This window comes from Salmo salar, chromosome ssa01 (assembly GCF_905237065.1).
Source record: "Salmo salar chromosome ssa01, Ssal_v3.1, whole genome shotgun sequence".
Taxonomy (NCBI): domain Eukaryota; kingdom Metazoa; phylum Chordata; class Actinopteri; order Salmoniformes; family Salmonidae; genus Salmo; species Salmo salar.
Window position 1 is genome coordinate 8,690,557 of NC_059442.1, and position 16,896 is coordinate 8,707,452.

Consider the following 16,896-nt stretch of genomic DNA (forward strand, 5'->3'; position numbering starts at 1 on the left):
TATCTGGAGTGACCACTATTTGCCTCATGCAGCGCGACACATCTCCTTCGCATAGAGTTGGCTGTGCTAAGTTTCTGGATATTGGTGGGAACTGGAACATGCTCAATGGGTAACATGTCTGGCGGGTATGCAGGCCATGAAAGAACTGGGACATTTTCAGCCTCCAGGAATTGTGTACAGATCCTTGCAACATGGGGCCATGCATTATCATGCTGAAACATGAGGTGATGGAGGTGGATTATAGGCACGACAATTCGCCTCAAGATCTCCTCACGGTATCTCTGTGCATTCAAATTGCCATCGATAAAATTAAATTGTGTTCGTTGTCCGTAGCTTTATGCCTGCACATACCATAACCCCACCGCCACCATGAGGCACTCTGTTCACAACGTTGACATCAGTAAACCGCTCGCCCACGTGACGCTGTACACGCTGTCTGCCATCTGCCTGGTACATTTGAAACCGGGATTTATCAATGAAGAGCATACTTCTCCAGCGTGCCAGCGGCCATCGAAGGTGAGTATTTGCCCACTGAAGTCAGTTACGACGCCATACTGCAGTCAGGTCAAGACCCTGGTGAGGACGACAAGCACGCAGATGAGCTTCCCTGAGACTCTTTCTGACAGTTTGTGCAGAAGTTCTTCAAACCCACAGATTCATCAGCTGTCCCGGTGGCTGGTCTCAGACGATCCCGCAGGTGAAGAAACCGGATTTGGAGGTCCTTGGCTGGCGTGGTTACATGTGGTCTCCGTTTGTGAGGACGGTATCATGTACTGCCAAATTCTCTAAGACGACATTGGAGGAGGCTTACGGTAGAGAAATTAACATTACATTCTCTGGCAACAGCTCTGATGCACATTCCTGGAGTCAGCATGCCAATTGTACACTCCCTGAAAACTTGAGACATCTATGGCATTGTGTTGCATATTTTAGAGTGACCTTTTATTGTCCCCAGCATAAGGTACACCTATGTAATGACCATGCTGCTTAATCAGCTTATTGATATATCACACCTGTCAGGTGGTTGGATTATCTTAGCAAAGGAGAAATGCTCACTAACAGGGATGGAAACACATTTCTGCACACAATTTGAGCAAATAATATTTTTGTGCTTATGGAAAATGTCTGGGATCTTTTAGTTCAGCTCATGAAACATGGGACCAACACTTTACATGTTGCGTTTTATATTTTTGTTCAGTGTATTTTTCTCCATGCAGGGACATTATGCTTTTCAAAAAGGTGCAGGTTGATTGAGGACACCAAGGTTAACACACTATTGTAACGTTTCTGAACGATTCTCTTCATAACATTGTTGTGTTGCTGTTTGTTGCGACTTGGCTGCCTGACAAACTTTTCATTTTTTACTTTTAATAACCGTTTAATTAAAACTCTGCATTTAACACATTTACAAACATCTTAGTTTTTTTCTCGCTCAACTTTCTTCATTCAACTTTCCACCCAAGAGCTCAACTCATTCAACACTCTCTATAGAACTACTGAAGGAAAGTCTTTACTTCCAGCGTGTGAGTGTGACTCCAACTGTTGGCCAGTACATGCTGTAACTGTATGTTTTGTATCCCCCACGACTACAGACACTGGGGACACACCCGACTAAGCTCTGAGAGGCTAAACCAAACGCTAACATGCAGCCGTGCCAGCAAGAAACAGCCAGCGACCTGCCACTGACAACTGACCCAGCCATCACCCGCCCCCCTTTTAAAGAACTGATTGGGTCACTACTTGACACCAACAAACGCCCCACAATATCTGGACCTCTGCCCACACTAAATCGTGGCATTGAACGGTTCAGCAGACTTTTAGCCCTCCATTACTGGCTATGAGACTATTGCAGCTCTGTGGGTGTAACATTTATTGACAATTTTGATACCTTCTGGAAACAATGTTGGAATTATAAAGAGGATGGGATCCACCCAAATCATTTGGGTTCCTGGATCCTTTCATAGCATTGTAAGGCTGCGTTGACACAATGACTTATCAATGACCCAAGCCCAGCTCAGCTAATCCCTACCATTGTGTCGCTGAGTTGGCATAATGCTTAAGCAAATGTACATTATCCCAGGGGCGTTGGAAGACAATGTAAGTAACCTAATTTATGTCCCTCTTACTGCCCTGAATGGATCTGCTGATCCTACAGCTATTGTATGCAGCCTATGAATCAGTTATACTGTTAGCACTGAGGTGGTGTATCCTAGCAGGAAGTCCACTGTGTGCAGCTCACCCTGCACTAACATAAATAACCTGAGCATGTCTACCTCTGCTAAGCTTCCCAGTAAAGCAAGTAAAACTATCAAGAATCCCAGAAAAGGGTTTAAAAATAGCTCACGTTAACATATGTAGCTTAAGAAACAAGGTTCATGAAATCAATAATTTGCTAGTAACAGATGACTTTCATATTCTGACAATCTCTGAAACTCACTTTGATAACACCTTTGATGATACTGTCACACCCTGATCTGTTTTACTTGTCTTTGTGCTTGTCTCCACCCTCCTCCAGTTGTTGCCCATCTTCCCATTATCCTGTGTATTTATACCTGTGTTCTCTGTTTGTCTGTTGCCAGTCGTCTTGTCTGGTCAGGTCTTACCAGCTTGCTTTTCCGTCTTCCTTTTTATCAAGTTCTATTTACTAGTTTTCCCGGTTCTGACTATTCTGCCTGCCCTGACCCCGAGCCTGCCTGCTGTCCTGTACCTGCCTGACTCTGACCTGATCACAAACCCCTGCCTGTAATCGACCTGCCCTTTGTCTGCCCGTGTTTACAATAAATCATCTGAGAACTGTACTATCCGCCTCCTGTGTCTGTATCTGGGTCATATCCTGAGTCGTGATACAGTGGTAGCAATACATGGTTATAAAATCTACAGAAAAGACAGAACTGCCAAAGGTGGAGATGTGGCTGTTTATATTCAGAACCACATTCCTGTAAAGCTTAGAGAGGATCTAGTGTTAAATACTGTTGAAGTAATATGGCTACAGGTTAATCTGCCTCACCTAAAGCCCATTCTGGTAGGAAGCTGCAATAGACCACCAATTGCTTACAGTCAGTACCTGGATAACATGTGTGAAATGCTTGATAATGTATGTGATATCAACAGAGAAGTATATTTTCTGGGAGATTTAAATATTGACTGGCTATCATCAGGCTGCCCACTCAAGAGAAAGCTACAAACTGTAACTAGTGCCTGCAACCTGGTACAGGTTAACAATCAATCTACCAGGGTAGTTACAAACAGCACAGGAATGAAATAATCAACATGTATTGATCACATCTTTACTAATGCTGCAGAAATTTGTTTGAAAGCAGTATCCAAATCCATCGGATGTAATGATGCCAATATAGTAGCCACATCTAGGAAAACCAAAGACCCAAAGGCTGGGCCTTACATAGTGTATAAGAGGTCCTACAAGAAGTTTTGTAGCGATTCAAATGTTGTTGGTCAGTGTGTAATGAGGAGCAACCGGACGCTGCACTTGACACATTTATGAAATTGCTTATCCCAGTTACTAATAAGCATACATCCATTAAGAAAATGACTGTAAACACTGTTAAATACCTGTGTATTGATGAGAAATTGAAAAACTGTATGGTTGAGAGGAATGAGGAAAAATAAATGGCAGATATGTCTGGCTGTACAACCGATTGGCAAACGTACTGCAAATTAAGAATCATGTGACTAAACTGAATAAAAATAACATGAAACTACACAATGAAACCAATATATATATATTGTAATTTAACTAGTCAAGTCAGTTAAGAACAAATTCTTATTTACAAGGATGTCCTACCGGGGAACAGTGGGTTAGCTGCCTTATTCACTGGCTCCAGGTAATCTACAAGACCCTGCTAGGTAAAGTTCCCCCTTATCTCAGCTCGCTGGTCACCATAGCAGCACCCACCTGTAGCACGCGCTCCAGCAGGTATATCCCTCTGATCACCCCCAAAGCCAATTCCTCCTTCGGCCGCCTCTCCTTCCAGTTCTCTGCTGCCAATGACTGGAACGAACTACAAAAATCTCTAAAACTGGAAACACTTATCTCCCTCACTAGCTTTAAGCACCAGCTGTCAGAGCAGCTCACAGATTACTGCACCTGTTCATAGCCCATCTATAATTTAGCCCAAACAACTACCTCTTCCCCTACTATATTTATTTATTTATTTAGCTCCTTTGCACCCCATTATTTCTATTTCTACTTTGCACTTTCTTCCACTGCAAATCTACCATTCCAGTGTTTTACTTGCTATATTGTATTTACTTCACCAGCAAGGCCTTTTTTGCCTTTACCTCCCTTATCTCACCTCATTTGCTCACTTTGTATATAGACTTATTTTTCTACTATATTATTGACTGTATGTTTGTTTTTCTCCATGTGTAACTCTGTGTTGTTGTATGTGTCAAACTGCTTGCTTTATCTTGGCCAGGTCTCAATTGTAAATGAGAACTTGTTCTCAACTTGCCTACCTGATTAAATAAAGGTGAAATAAATACATAAATAAAAACATTCAGGGGCAGAATGAAAGACCTTGTCAGCTCAGGGATTTGATCCAGCAACCTTTTGGTTACTGGCCCAACGCTGTAACCACTATTCTACCTGCTGCCCCAAAGATACATGACACAAAAAAATGATAGAAAAAAAGCTTTGAAGCAACTTAAATTACATTTTGGGCAAAAAGGCAAACTCTGCTCCATCATTAATTGAATCGGATGGCTCATTCATCACAAAATCCACTAATATTGCCAACTATTATAATTATTTTTTTCATTGGCAAGATTAGCAAATTTAGGCATGACATGCCAGCAACAAACGCTTACATTACACATCCAAGTATATCTGACCAAATTATAAAAGACAAGCATTGTAATTTTGAATCCCGTAAAGTAAGTGTGGAACAGGTGAAAAAGTATTGCTGTCTATCAATAATGACATGCCACCGGGGTCTGACAACTTGGATGTAAAATTACTCAGGATAATAGCTAATTATATTGCCACTCCTATTTGCCATATCTTCAATTTAAGCCTACTAGAAAGTGTGTGCCCTCAGGCCTGGAGGGAAGCTAAAGTCTTCCCCCTACCTAAGGATAGTAAAGCCCCCTTTACTGGCTCAAATAGCCAACCAATCAGCCTGTTACCAACCCTTTGGAAACTTTTTGGAAAAATTGTGTTTGACCAGATACAATGCTATTTACAGTAAAGAAAATTACAACAAACTATCAGCATGCTTATAGGGAAGGACATTCAACAAGCAGAGCACTTACACAAATTACTGATGATTGGATGAGAGAAACGGATGATAAAAAGATTGTGAGGGATGTTTAGTTAAACTTCAGTGCAGCTTTTGGCATTATCGATCATAGTCTGTTGCTGGAAAAACATATGTGTTATGGCTTTATGTGGATAAAGAGTTACCGGTCTAATAGAACATGGAGGGTGTCATGTAATGGAGAGTCTCCAACATAATCTAGGTAGAATCATGAATTCCCCAAGGCAGCACCTAGGCCCCTTACTTTTTGCAATCTTTACTAACGACTGAGTAAAGCCAGTGTGTCTCTGTATACGGATGACTCAACACTATACACGACAGCTACCGAAATGACTGCAACACCTTTGTTATTTATTTTACCTTTATTTAACTAGGCAAGTCAGTTAAGAACAAATTCTTATTTTCAATGACAGCCTAGGAACAGTGGGTTAACTGCGTTGTTCAGGGGCAGAATGACAGATTTTTACCTTGTCAGCTCAGGGATTTGATCTTGCAACCTTTTGGTTAGTGGTCCAACGCTCTAACCACTAGGCTACCTGCCACCCCCCCTTAACAAAGAGCTGCAATTAGTTTCAGAATGGGTGGTGTCATGACGTTGGCCTGTGGGTAGGTTTATGACCCCCCATAAAAACCTTTCTCCCTTCCCTCTCTCTCTTGACTCTACAGAAGGACTCTTGAAGAAGCCTTTGTTAAACATATAGGGTCTGGGAACATCAAAAGGTGGGGGGAAAGGAACCATATTTCGGTAATCCAACCAGTTGAGAATATGCGTTGGTACTTAATGAATATGAGGTCAGTTCGGTTGTCATCTGAGACATTCTTATTAATGGTAGGATGACAAACTGTATCGTGGAAAGTCTACACATTATAGTTATCAGATTCACATGGAATTGTTGTGCAATTTAAATGTTTAAATATGAAACTATTTGTGAAAAGATGAAATGTAATTTTAACTTCCAAATGAGAGAATTGGGTTTTCATGAGTGAACTATGCCAAACTCAGTGTCCCCGCCCCTGTGAAGAGACATTGGTTATAAACAATGAAACACTCCCTTCTCTCCCTTCCTATATAAAGCCCTTTACAAAAATGTAACTTCCTGTTCCGAGGACGCGAGGCCTGCAGCCTCACGTTAAAAGGGCGAATAACTTGCTGTTCCGGGTACATAAGGGCGACGGTCCGACGGGCAACGGTCTACTTTTGTCACACCTCGACTACTGTTCAGTTGTGTGGTCAGGTAGCACAAAGAGGGACTTAGGAAAATTGCAATTGGCAGTATAGCTGGCCCTTGGATGTACACAGAGAGCTAACATTAATAATATGCATGTTAATCTCTCCTGGCTCAGTGTAGAGGAGCTGTCTGTTTGAACTACTGGCACACAGCTCGGACACCCATGCATACCCCACAAGACATGCCACCAGAGGTCTCTTCACAGTCCCCAAGTCCAGAACAGACTATGGGAGGCGCAGAGTACTACATAGGGCCATGACTACACGGAACTCTATTCCACATCAAGTAACTCATGCAAGCAGTGAAATTAGATTTAAAAAACAGATACAAATACGCCTTATGGAACAGCGGGGACTGTGAAGCAACACAAACATAGGCACAGACACAAGCATAGAAACACACGATAACATACGCACTATACACAGTGTTGTGGATATGTGGTAGTAGAGTAGGGGCCTGAGGGCACATACTTAAAATGTTGTGAAATCTGTTGTGAATGTCTTGTAATGTTTAAAAAATGTTATAACTGCCTTAATTTTACTGGACCCTAGGAAGAGTATCTGATGCCTTGGCAGCAGTTAATGGGGATCCATAATAAATCCAAATACAACTCAAACTGTAACGTTTAAAGTCACATTGCTCAATGCTCTGGCCACATCTGCAGTGACCGAGGGTTAGCTCAATGTTTGTGTTCATGTCAGAAAAAGTTGTATACATTATTTACTTCCTGATTTACCTTCAACCTGACAAATGTGTTACTTTATATTACATTGACTAATTATATTACTTTGACATTACATTCACTATTAATAATGCTTTATGACATCACATTCACTAATAATAATGCTTTATGACATTACATTCACTATTAGTAGTGCTTTATGACATTACATTCACTATTAGTAGTGCTTTATGACATTACATTCACTATTAGTAGTGCTTTATGACATTACATTCACTATTAATAATGCTTTATGACATCACATTCACTATTAATAATGCTTTATGACATTACATTCACTATTAATAATGCTTTATGACATCACATTCACTATTAATAATGCTTTATGACATCACATTCACTATTAATAATGCTTTATGACATCACATTCACTATTAATAATGCTTTATGACATCACATTCACTATTAATAATGCTTTATGACATCACATTCACTATTAATAATGCTTTATGACATCACATTCACTATTAATAATGCTTTATGACATCACATTCACTATTAATAATGCTTTATGACATCACATTCACTATTAATAATGCTTTATGACATCACATTCACTATTAATAATGCTTTATGACATTACATTCACTATTAATAATGCTTTATGACATTACATTCACTATTAGTAGTGCTTTATGACATCACATTCACTATTAATAATGCTTTATGACATCACATTCACTATTAATAATGCTTTATGACATCACATTCACTATTAATAATGCTTTATGACATCACATTCACTATTAATAATGCTTTATGACATCACATTCACTATTAATAATGCTTTATGACATCACATTCACTATTAATAATGCTTTATGACATCACATTCACTATTAATAATGCTTTATGACATCACATTCACTATTAATAATGCTTTATGACATCACATTCACTATTAATAATGCTTTATGACATTACATTCACTATTAATAATGCTTTATGACATCACATTCACTATTAATAATGCTTTATGACATTACATTCACTATTAATAATGCTTTATGACATCACATTCACTATTAATAATGCTTTATGACATTACATTCACTATTAATAATGCTTTATGACATCACATTCACTATTAATAATGCTTTATGACATCACATTCACTATTAATAATGCTTTATGACATTACATTCACTATTAGTAGTGCTTTATGACATTACATTCACTATTAGTAGTGCTTTATGACATTACATTCACTATTAGTAGTGCTTTATGACATCACATTCACTATTAATAATGCTTTATGACATCACATTCACTATTAATAATGCTTTATGACATCACATTCACTATTAATAATGCTTTATGACATCACATTCACTATTAATAATGCTTTATGACATTACATTCACTATTAATAATGCTTTATGACATTACATTCACTATTAATAGTGCTTTATGACATTACATTCACTATTAATAGTGCTTTATGACATTACATTTACTATTAGTAGTGCTTTATGACATTACATTTACTATTAGTAGTGCTTTATGACATTACATTTACTATTAATAATGCTTTATGACATCACATTCACTATTAATAATGCTTTATGACATTACATTCACTATTAATAATGCTTTATGACATCACATTCACTATTAATAATGCTTTATGACATTACATTCACTATTAATAATGCTTTATGACATCACATTCACTATTAATAATGCTTTATGACATTACATTCACTATTAATAATGCTTTATGACATCACATTCACTATTAATAATGCTTTATGACATTACATTTACTATTAATAATGCTTTATGACATCACATTCACTATTAATAATGCTTTATGACATTACATTCACTATTAGTAGTGCTTTATGACATTACATTTACTATTAGTAGTGCTTTATGACATTACATTCACTATTAATAGTGCTTTATGACATCACATTCACTATTAATAATGCTTTATGACATTACATTCACTATTAATAATGCTTTATGACATCACATTCACTATTAATAATGCTTTATGACATTACATTTACTATTAATAATGCTTTATGACATTACATTCACTATTAATAATGCTTTATGACATTACATTTACTATTAGTAGTGCTTTATGACATTACATTCACTATTAGTAGTGCTTTATGACATTACATTCACTATTAGTAGTGCTTTATGACATTACATTCACTATTAATAATGCTTTGACATCACATTCACTATTAGTAGTGCTTTATGACATCACATTCACTATTAATAATGCTTTATGACATTACATTCACTATTAGTAGTGCTTTATGACATCACATTCACTATTAATAATGCTTTGACATCACATTCACTATTAATAATGCTTTGACATCACATTCACTAATTAGTAATGCTTTATGACATTACATTCACTATTAATAATGCTTTCTTCCTTCCCCTCCTCTAATCCCAGTTCCCTCCTTTACTGAGCGCCTGCTCTACCCTTATCTAATAACCAGGAAGGAAGAATAAGGAAGGAGAACGAGATACCAATCTCTAGCTTCCTGGGATACACAAACACATGCACACTCACATGCACTCGCACACAAACACACACACACTTGCACTCGCGCGCACACACACACTCACAAGAAATGACACCAGACTGATTCCTTGACCTTTCTTTTCAGGATGTGAAAGGATGAGACTAATATCAGCAATATGGGATTCCCTCATATTGCTCAATGCGTCCAGTCATTTCAGATCTGCAAAGGAGGAGTCAATAAGAGGCCATTAGGATAGGGATCAGTGATGGGCTTGGAATGGATTCAGCATTAGGATAGGGATCAGTGATGGGCTTGGAATGGATTCGGCATTAGGATAGGGATCAGTGATGGGCTTGGAATGGATTCGGCATTAGGATAGGGATCAGTGATGGGCTTGGAATGGATTCAGCATTAGGATAGGGATCAGTGATGGGCTTGGAATGGATTCGGCATTAGGATAGGGATCAGTGATGGGCTTGGAATGGATTCAGCATTAGGATAGGGATCAGTGATGGGCTTTGAATGGATTCAGCATTAGGATAGGGATCAGTGATGGGCTTGGAATGGATTCAGCATTAGGATAGGGATCAGTGATGGGCTTGGAATGGATTCAGCATTAGGATAGGGATCAGTGATGGGCTTGGAATGGATTCAGCATTAGGATAGGGATCAGTGATGGGCTTGGAATGGATTCAGCATTAGGATAGGGATCAGTGATGGGCTTGGAATGGATTCAGCATTAGGATAGGGATCAGTGATGGGCTTGGAATGGATTCAGCATTAGGATAGGGATCAGTGATGGGCTTGGAATGGATTCAGCATTAGGATAGGGATCAGTGATGGGCTTGGAATGGATTCAGCATTAGGATAGGGATCAGTGATGGGCTTGGAATGGATTCAGCATTAGGATAGGGATCAGTGATGGGCTTGGAATGGATTCAGCATTAGGATAGGGATCAGTGATGGGCTTGGAATGGATTCAGCATTAGGATAGGGATCAGTGATGGGCTTGGAATGGATTCAGCATTAGGATAGGGATCAGTGATGGGCTTGGAATGGATTCAGCATTAGGATAGGGATCAGTGATGGATCCAGGGTCCTATTCATTAGTGCACACCATTTAAAAAACATTGCAAAATGTCTTCGCAAACAAAACATGAAAATTAGCATTTCTTATTGGACAAATTCAGTTAGTCCCTCCCTGTTCCAGTCTGTTTTCTTCCTTTTGGTACCCAGCAAATGCGACCCAGTTATCTAACACTTTCAACCTGCAGTCATGTAATGATGACCATCGTATTTCCAGAGTCTAAAGGTGCCTCATGCCATACAGGACAGAGTGTTCTGCCAGGATTCCATTCCAACATATGTCAGGTCATAAACATGACTTAGAGCTTGATAGAAACTGTGATGTGAAACATGTTCTATCTGGAAACCTGTTATGAAGCATCATAACACTGGAACCTCAGTTGAATGATGAGTTGTAACTAAAACATATTGTGATTAAAGATAGAAGGGGAGTGTCTTAGAATTATCATTCAAACTGGTTGACAAAAAAAACTAAGTCTGAAAAGAGTGGGACTTATCTGGACAGGGTGAGACTTTAGGAAACATACAGTAGTGTGTGATCCATTATTTTAAACTTTCTGGAAATGATTCAGAAAAATAAATCATCCAATCATCATAATAAGAAACATTTAGGGGGTGGGACAACAACAAGGAATAAGAAAAACAGGAAGTGGAAAATCGAGCAGCCCCAAAATATCCTGTGGGCTGCTGGGTAACAAAAGGGCTATCCACTTCCTGATGTGGGATTTTGGCCATCACCTCCGTTCATCGAGGGAAGGAAGTCATTGTGGATGACAATAGCTTGGAGAGGATACCCAGCCTGGATACACACACACACACACACACACATGCACGCACACACGTGCGCATGCACACACACACACACACACACACACACACACACACACACACACACACACACAGTGAAGGAAGGATCTATTTTTACTACTGTAGCACATTGATTGAAATTTTAAAGTCTGTGTGCTGTGTCTCACCACATTAAGTAGATTGTATAAATAACTTAATTTCTTTCTCTCACCTTCTGTTTCTGTCTAAAGGGGTATGCCTTCTCCCAGGGTGCACCACACATGAAATGAGGTGACACTGCACACTCTTAAAAGCCCAGTGCAGTCAAAAGTGTGATTTTCTTGTTTTATACTACCACACTATGAGGTTGGAATAATACTGTGAAATTGTGAAAATGATGATAATGTCCTTTTAGTATAAGAGCTGTTTGGAAAGACCTACCTGAAATTTCAGCCTGTTTTGGTGGGATGGAGTTTTGACCTGTGTGATGACATCACCAGGTGGAAAATTAGTTAAAGATGCACTCCAGGATCTTAACCTCAATAAATGTGTAACATATAGTACGAATTGGATTCGTGACGTAGTACACACAAAAAACAGGGACTAGTTGTGGCCACTTTCAAAACAGCTGGCTGAAATCATACAAAAGTTTGAGAGTGTAGGCCTCCTGAGTGGTGCAGTGGTCTAAGGCACTGCATCGCAGTGCTAGCTGTGCCACTAGAGATTCTGGGTTCGAGTCCAGGCTCTGTCTCAGCCGGCCGCGACCGGGAGACCCATGGGGCGGCGCACAATTGGCCCAGTGTCGTCCGGGTTAGGGGAGGATTTGGCCGACAGGGATGTCCTTGTCCCATCGCGCTCTAGTGACTCCTGTGTCAGGCCGGGTGCAGTGCACGCTGACACGGTCACCAGGTGTACGGTGTTTCCTCCGACACATTGGTGCGGCTGGCTTCTGGGTTAAGTGGGCATTGTGTCAAGAAGCAGTGCGGCTTGGTTGGATTGTGTTTCAGAGTCCATACGGGAGTTGCAGCTATGAGACAAGACTGTAACTACCAACTGGATACCACAAAATAGGGGATAAAAAAAGGGGTAAAGAAAAGAAAATTAAAAGAAAAATAATGGTTTTAGAGTGCATCTTTAATAGACCAATAAGAATGAAAATTAAAAACCTCTCTGCCAATAACAGCTACTTTTCAGTTTTCCCCCTCCCCACTCAGACCACTCCCAGAGAATCCTAGCTAAATTCTTGAGTGAGAAATTGCTCTTTTCTAAGAAGCTATTTTTGTGTCTTCTTGACTATTTTAATTGAAAACAATAACAGAAAGGTGCTTAATTATTACCCAGAAAGGATTTGATATTGAGATAAAAACGGCTGCATTGGACCTTTAAAGCAACACTATTAGGACACAGGGCTACATTCAGTAGCCAAACGTTATCGAACATTGCAGATAGAAATGCCACAAACAGTCAATGGGATGCTTTGATGTGCATACATGTCAGGCATGTTTGTTCCACATAGAAATATGCTATCTGAACGTTCCAAAAGGTTGTGTCCCGCTGAACGCTCCCCAAGACGGAGAGGGCGAAAGATTTCCTGTGAAAACACGATGTTAGGAAACGGAATTCCCCACCGTACCTCTCCCCTATCTTAGGGACACGTTCTGAATGTCTCCATGTTGCTAATGACTTACTGTAACACGTCTACCTGCACTCGTCCCTCCTTTTAAAATTCACCTCTGTTTTTAGGTGATACAATGCACGGAAACCGACAGAGACCCTCCAGTTGAGTGTGATGTTCTAAAGCTGTCTATCATAGGACATGATGCCAGTTCCTCAGTCATTATCAGTGACAGTCATGATGTTTAGGGCAGCTCTAACCTTTTCGAAAGTGGGCTAACCACAAATTGCTCATCAAATTCAGGACATTGCTAGACTTCAGTGATCGAGACAGTTCATAGTATTTATCATAGACTCCCTTTGCAACGTTAAAGAAACAATAAGGAGTTACACAAAAACAGATTGCCTGAGGGGCCATCTTGACCACCTTTGTGTGCAGCACCACTTTGAACTACAATCCAACTCGGTGTACTGAAGCACATTTCAGGGAATCCAATCAATCCCAATGTTTTCACACACAGAGAGAGATTATCCCTTTAGCTCTGGGCTCAGTTCATTCCTCTGGCACTTTCAGGCTTCTTGTGTGTTGTGTGGAATCTATAATAATTTGTCATCCAAAAGAAAGGAGGACCAAGGCACTCTTCATATAATGAATTAAAATGCCTTTATTTGTGTTCAACAGAAACAAGGTTTTAAAAATCCGACGCGTTTCGGCTGCATGGCCTTCGTCAGGGAGTAATTAATTAAATGAAGAGTGCCTTGGTCCTCCTTTCTTTTTGATGACCAATTCACCCATTTTACCAAAGAGCACCTTCTGTCTACCAACATTTACTATTGTGTACCTTAGTAGCACATCCCTTCCTCCTCTTCCTATAATAATTTGCTTTAGGTTTCTAGCTCACTGTCCGTTTAAACGCAAGTCCTTGGCTTGAAGCACCATTGTATTTATATTAAATGAATGCGTGAATAAAATTAAAGGATTTCACTATCAGACAATTCAGGTGACGTACTGATTTAATCAAAGCAGCAAATGTTCTAAAACAGAATTTTGTGAAAAAGCAGGAGTGATGCTTTTTGCTACGTCAGTTCCAAATTATTTTCCAAATTTGTTAGTAAAGGTAAATTAATTTGTCCACAGCTCAAACTACCATATAGCTTACAGAAATCATACCAACCATGTCATATATTCCAAAAATAAGCAAAAAACGTAATCCCAACAGTTAGACAGTTAAAAAACCCCAGCAAAAAACGTAATCCCAACAGTTAGACAGTTAAAAAAACTAAAGGAATGCCAGTTGATAGTTCCTGAATCGGTTTTTGACTTTCTCCAGTTCAACTATTCGTAACGGCCAATTACAACAGCAAAACTCTAAAGTCCCAATGGCAGCAGGTCCTTAATACATGGAGACAGAGGATCCATATTGTCACATATCAAATACAAAAACACACATAAACACTCAGACAGGCAGTCAGACAGACAGACAGGACACACACACAGTCAGGACACACCCACAGTCAGGACACACAGACAGGACACTGACAGACAGAGAGGACACACACACACACCCTCCAAATAACAGCTATACATGCAATAGTTTTCGCATGACTTTCAAATGTTCTCTCTCTTTCTCTCTCGCAGAATAAGCGTGCTGATCTAGTCAGCTTACCACATGGAACTCTGACTCCCTCTTCTTCTCTCCACTGTCTTCTCTAAACCAGAGTGCAACAGGATTCAGAGGGGCTCATCTGATCTGATCATAGTCGAGGCCCCCAGGCAAATGAGGGTAATTCTCTCACTGCGGCAGGCAGGAGACATTCACCAGATCCACACACATCCCACAATCCCTCCCTCCTCCTCTAACAGGGTCACTACCCCTCCCAGCACTCACTCACACACACACACACACACACACACACACACACACACACACACACACTCACACTCACACACACACAGACACACAGGGTCGCTCCTCCCAGCAGGCTTGACGGCTAACACACTCTGCCTGGAGGATACAGTTAGTTCAGAGATAAGTTAACATACTGTATTAGAACACATTCAGACATAACATACTGTATTAGAACACATTCAGACATAACATAGTGTATTAGAACACATTCAGACATAACATAGTGTATTAACAAACATTCAGACATAACATACTGTATTAGAACACATTCAGACATAACATACTGTATTAAGGCACATCAAATCATACTGACAAGACCAAACTGGTAGTGGGAGTGGGGAAGTATTTCACAGAGAGATTTCACAGACTTGACGAGGAGAGCCTTGGACCGAAACAAATAAAAGACACTACAATTAGGGAACATACCTGGGTTCAAATAGTATTTATAGCTTTCTTTCAAATACTTGAAAGGATCCTGAGGCTAGCCTGGCGCAACGGAGCCAATGTAATAGTCTCATAAGTGCAAACTCCGCCCATCTGGTAGTCCAGACAGGGTAAGTCAATGGCTCAAAGTATTTTAAAGAAAATTAATACCGTTTTTATTTTATTAGGCAAATCAGTTAAGAACAAATTCTTATTTTCAATGACAGCTTAGGAACAGTGGGTTAACAGCCTTGTTCAGGGGCAGAACGACAGACTTTTAAGTTTTCAGCTCGGGGATTTCGATTTCTAGTCCAATGCTCTAACCACCAGGCTACCTGAACCCAGGTCTGCATTTGTGAAACAATGAACACCCTTACATCCCAGTCTTACTAACGACATACAACACACAACAACAACGAGGGAGGAGATTTCACACACTAGACTAGGAGGACACTTTGACTGAAATGTTTCTCACATCTAAAGAAAAATGGAAGTTCTTCCAAACTGCACAAGTTTATTCAGTGAGAATAACAGGACATGCAGAGATCTAAACATGTCAAGGTCTGGTGGCTTTCAGTAAGGACACACAGACTGTCAAACTCTGTGTTATGCAATAGTATTCATATGACTATTTTAGCCCTAAATGTATAATCATCAACTCTGCCAGACGGACACTTGCTTTCCAGTCCGTAGTCTTTTTCCATGAGACCCTGACGGTTTTATCCTGTAATTATGTAAATGTATGACAGTTAAATCATTGTGAGAAATGAGACCTTGAATACTTTTTATTCTTTGTTGAACATTCTATTGGTGTGGCTTAAAAGGGTGAAGTGAGAGTTGGTTTCAGCTTTATATCAACTGTCATCACCCCAATCTGCTAATAATAATAATAACAACAACAATAACAATATCAATAATAACAATAATACCAATAATAATACCAATAATACCAATAATAATAATAAAAATAATACAAATAATTATAACAATAATCATAATAAAAATAATAACAATAATAATATAAATAATAGCAATAATAATAATAATTATTATTATTATTTATTCAACTTGTATAATGCTCTTCATTACATAAATAATCACAAAGCGCTTTCAAGCAACAACAAAAAAGACAAGCAATTTAGAAAAACAACATCATTCATAACATCATTCACAACATCATTCACAACATCATTCACAACATCATTCACAACATCATTCACAACATCATTCATAACATCATTCACAACATCATTCACAACATCATTCACAACATCATTCATAACATCATTCACAACATCATTCACAACATCATTCACAACATCATTCACAACATCA

The 16,896-nt window shown here is 39.3% G+C and overlaps 1 protein-coding gene across 1 annotated transcript in view; it reads right to left on the minus strand.

The window, feature by feature from the left end:
- LOC106607246 (hippocalcin-like protein 1) overlaps positions 1 to 15,047 on the minus strand; it is a 28,768-nt gene extending 13,721 nt beyond the window's left edge. Inside the window, exon 1 of the mRNA XM_014204061.2 lies at positions 14,896 to 15,047. The gene's annotated coding sequence lies outside the window, so the exon portion shown is untranslated. The remainder of the gene's footprint in view (positions 1 to 14,895) is intronic.
- Positions 15,048 to 16,896: the final 1,849 nt, after the last annotated feature.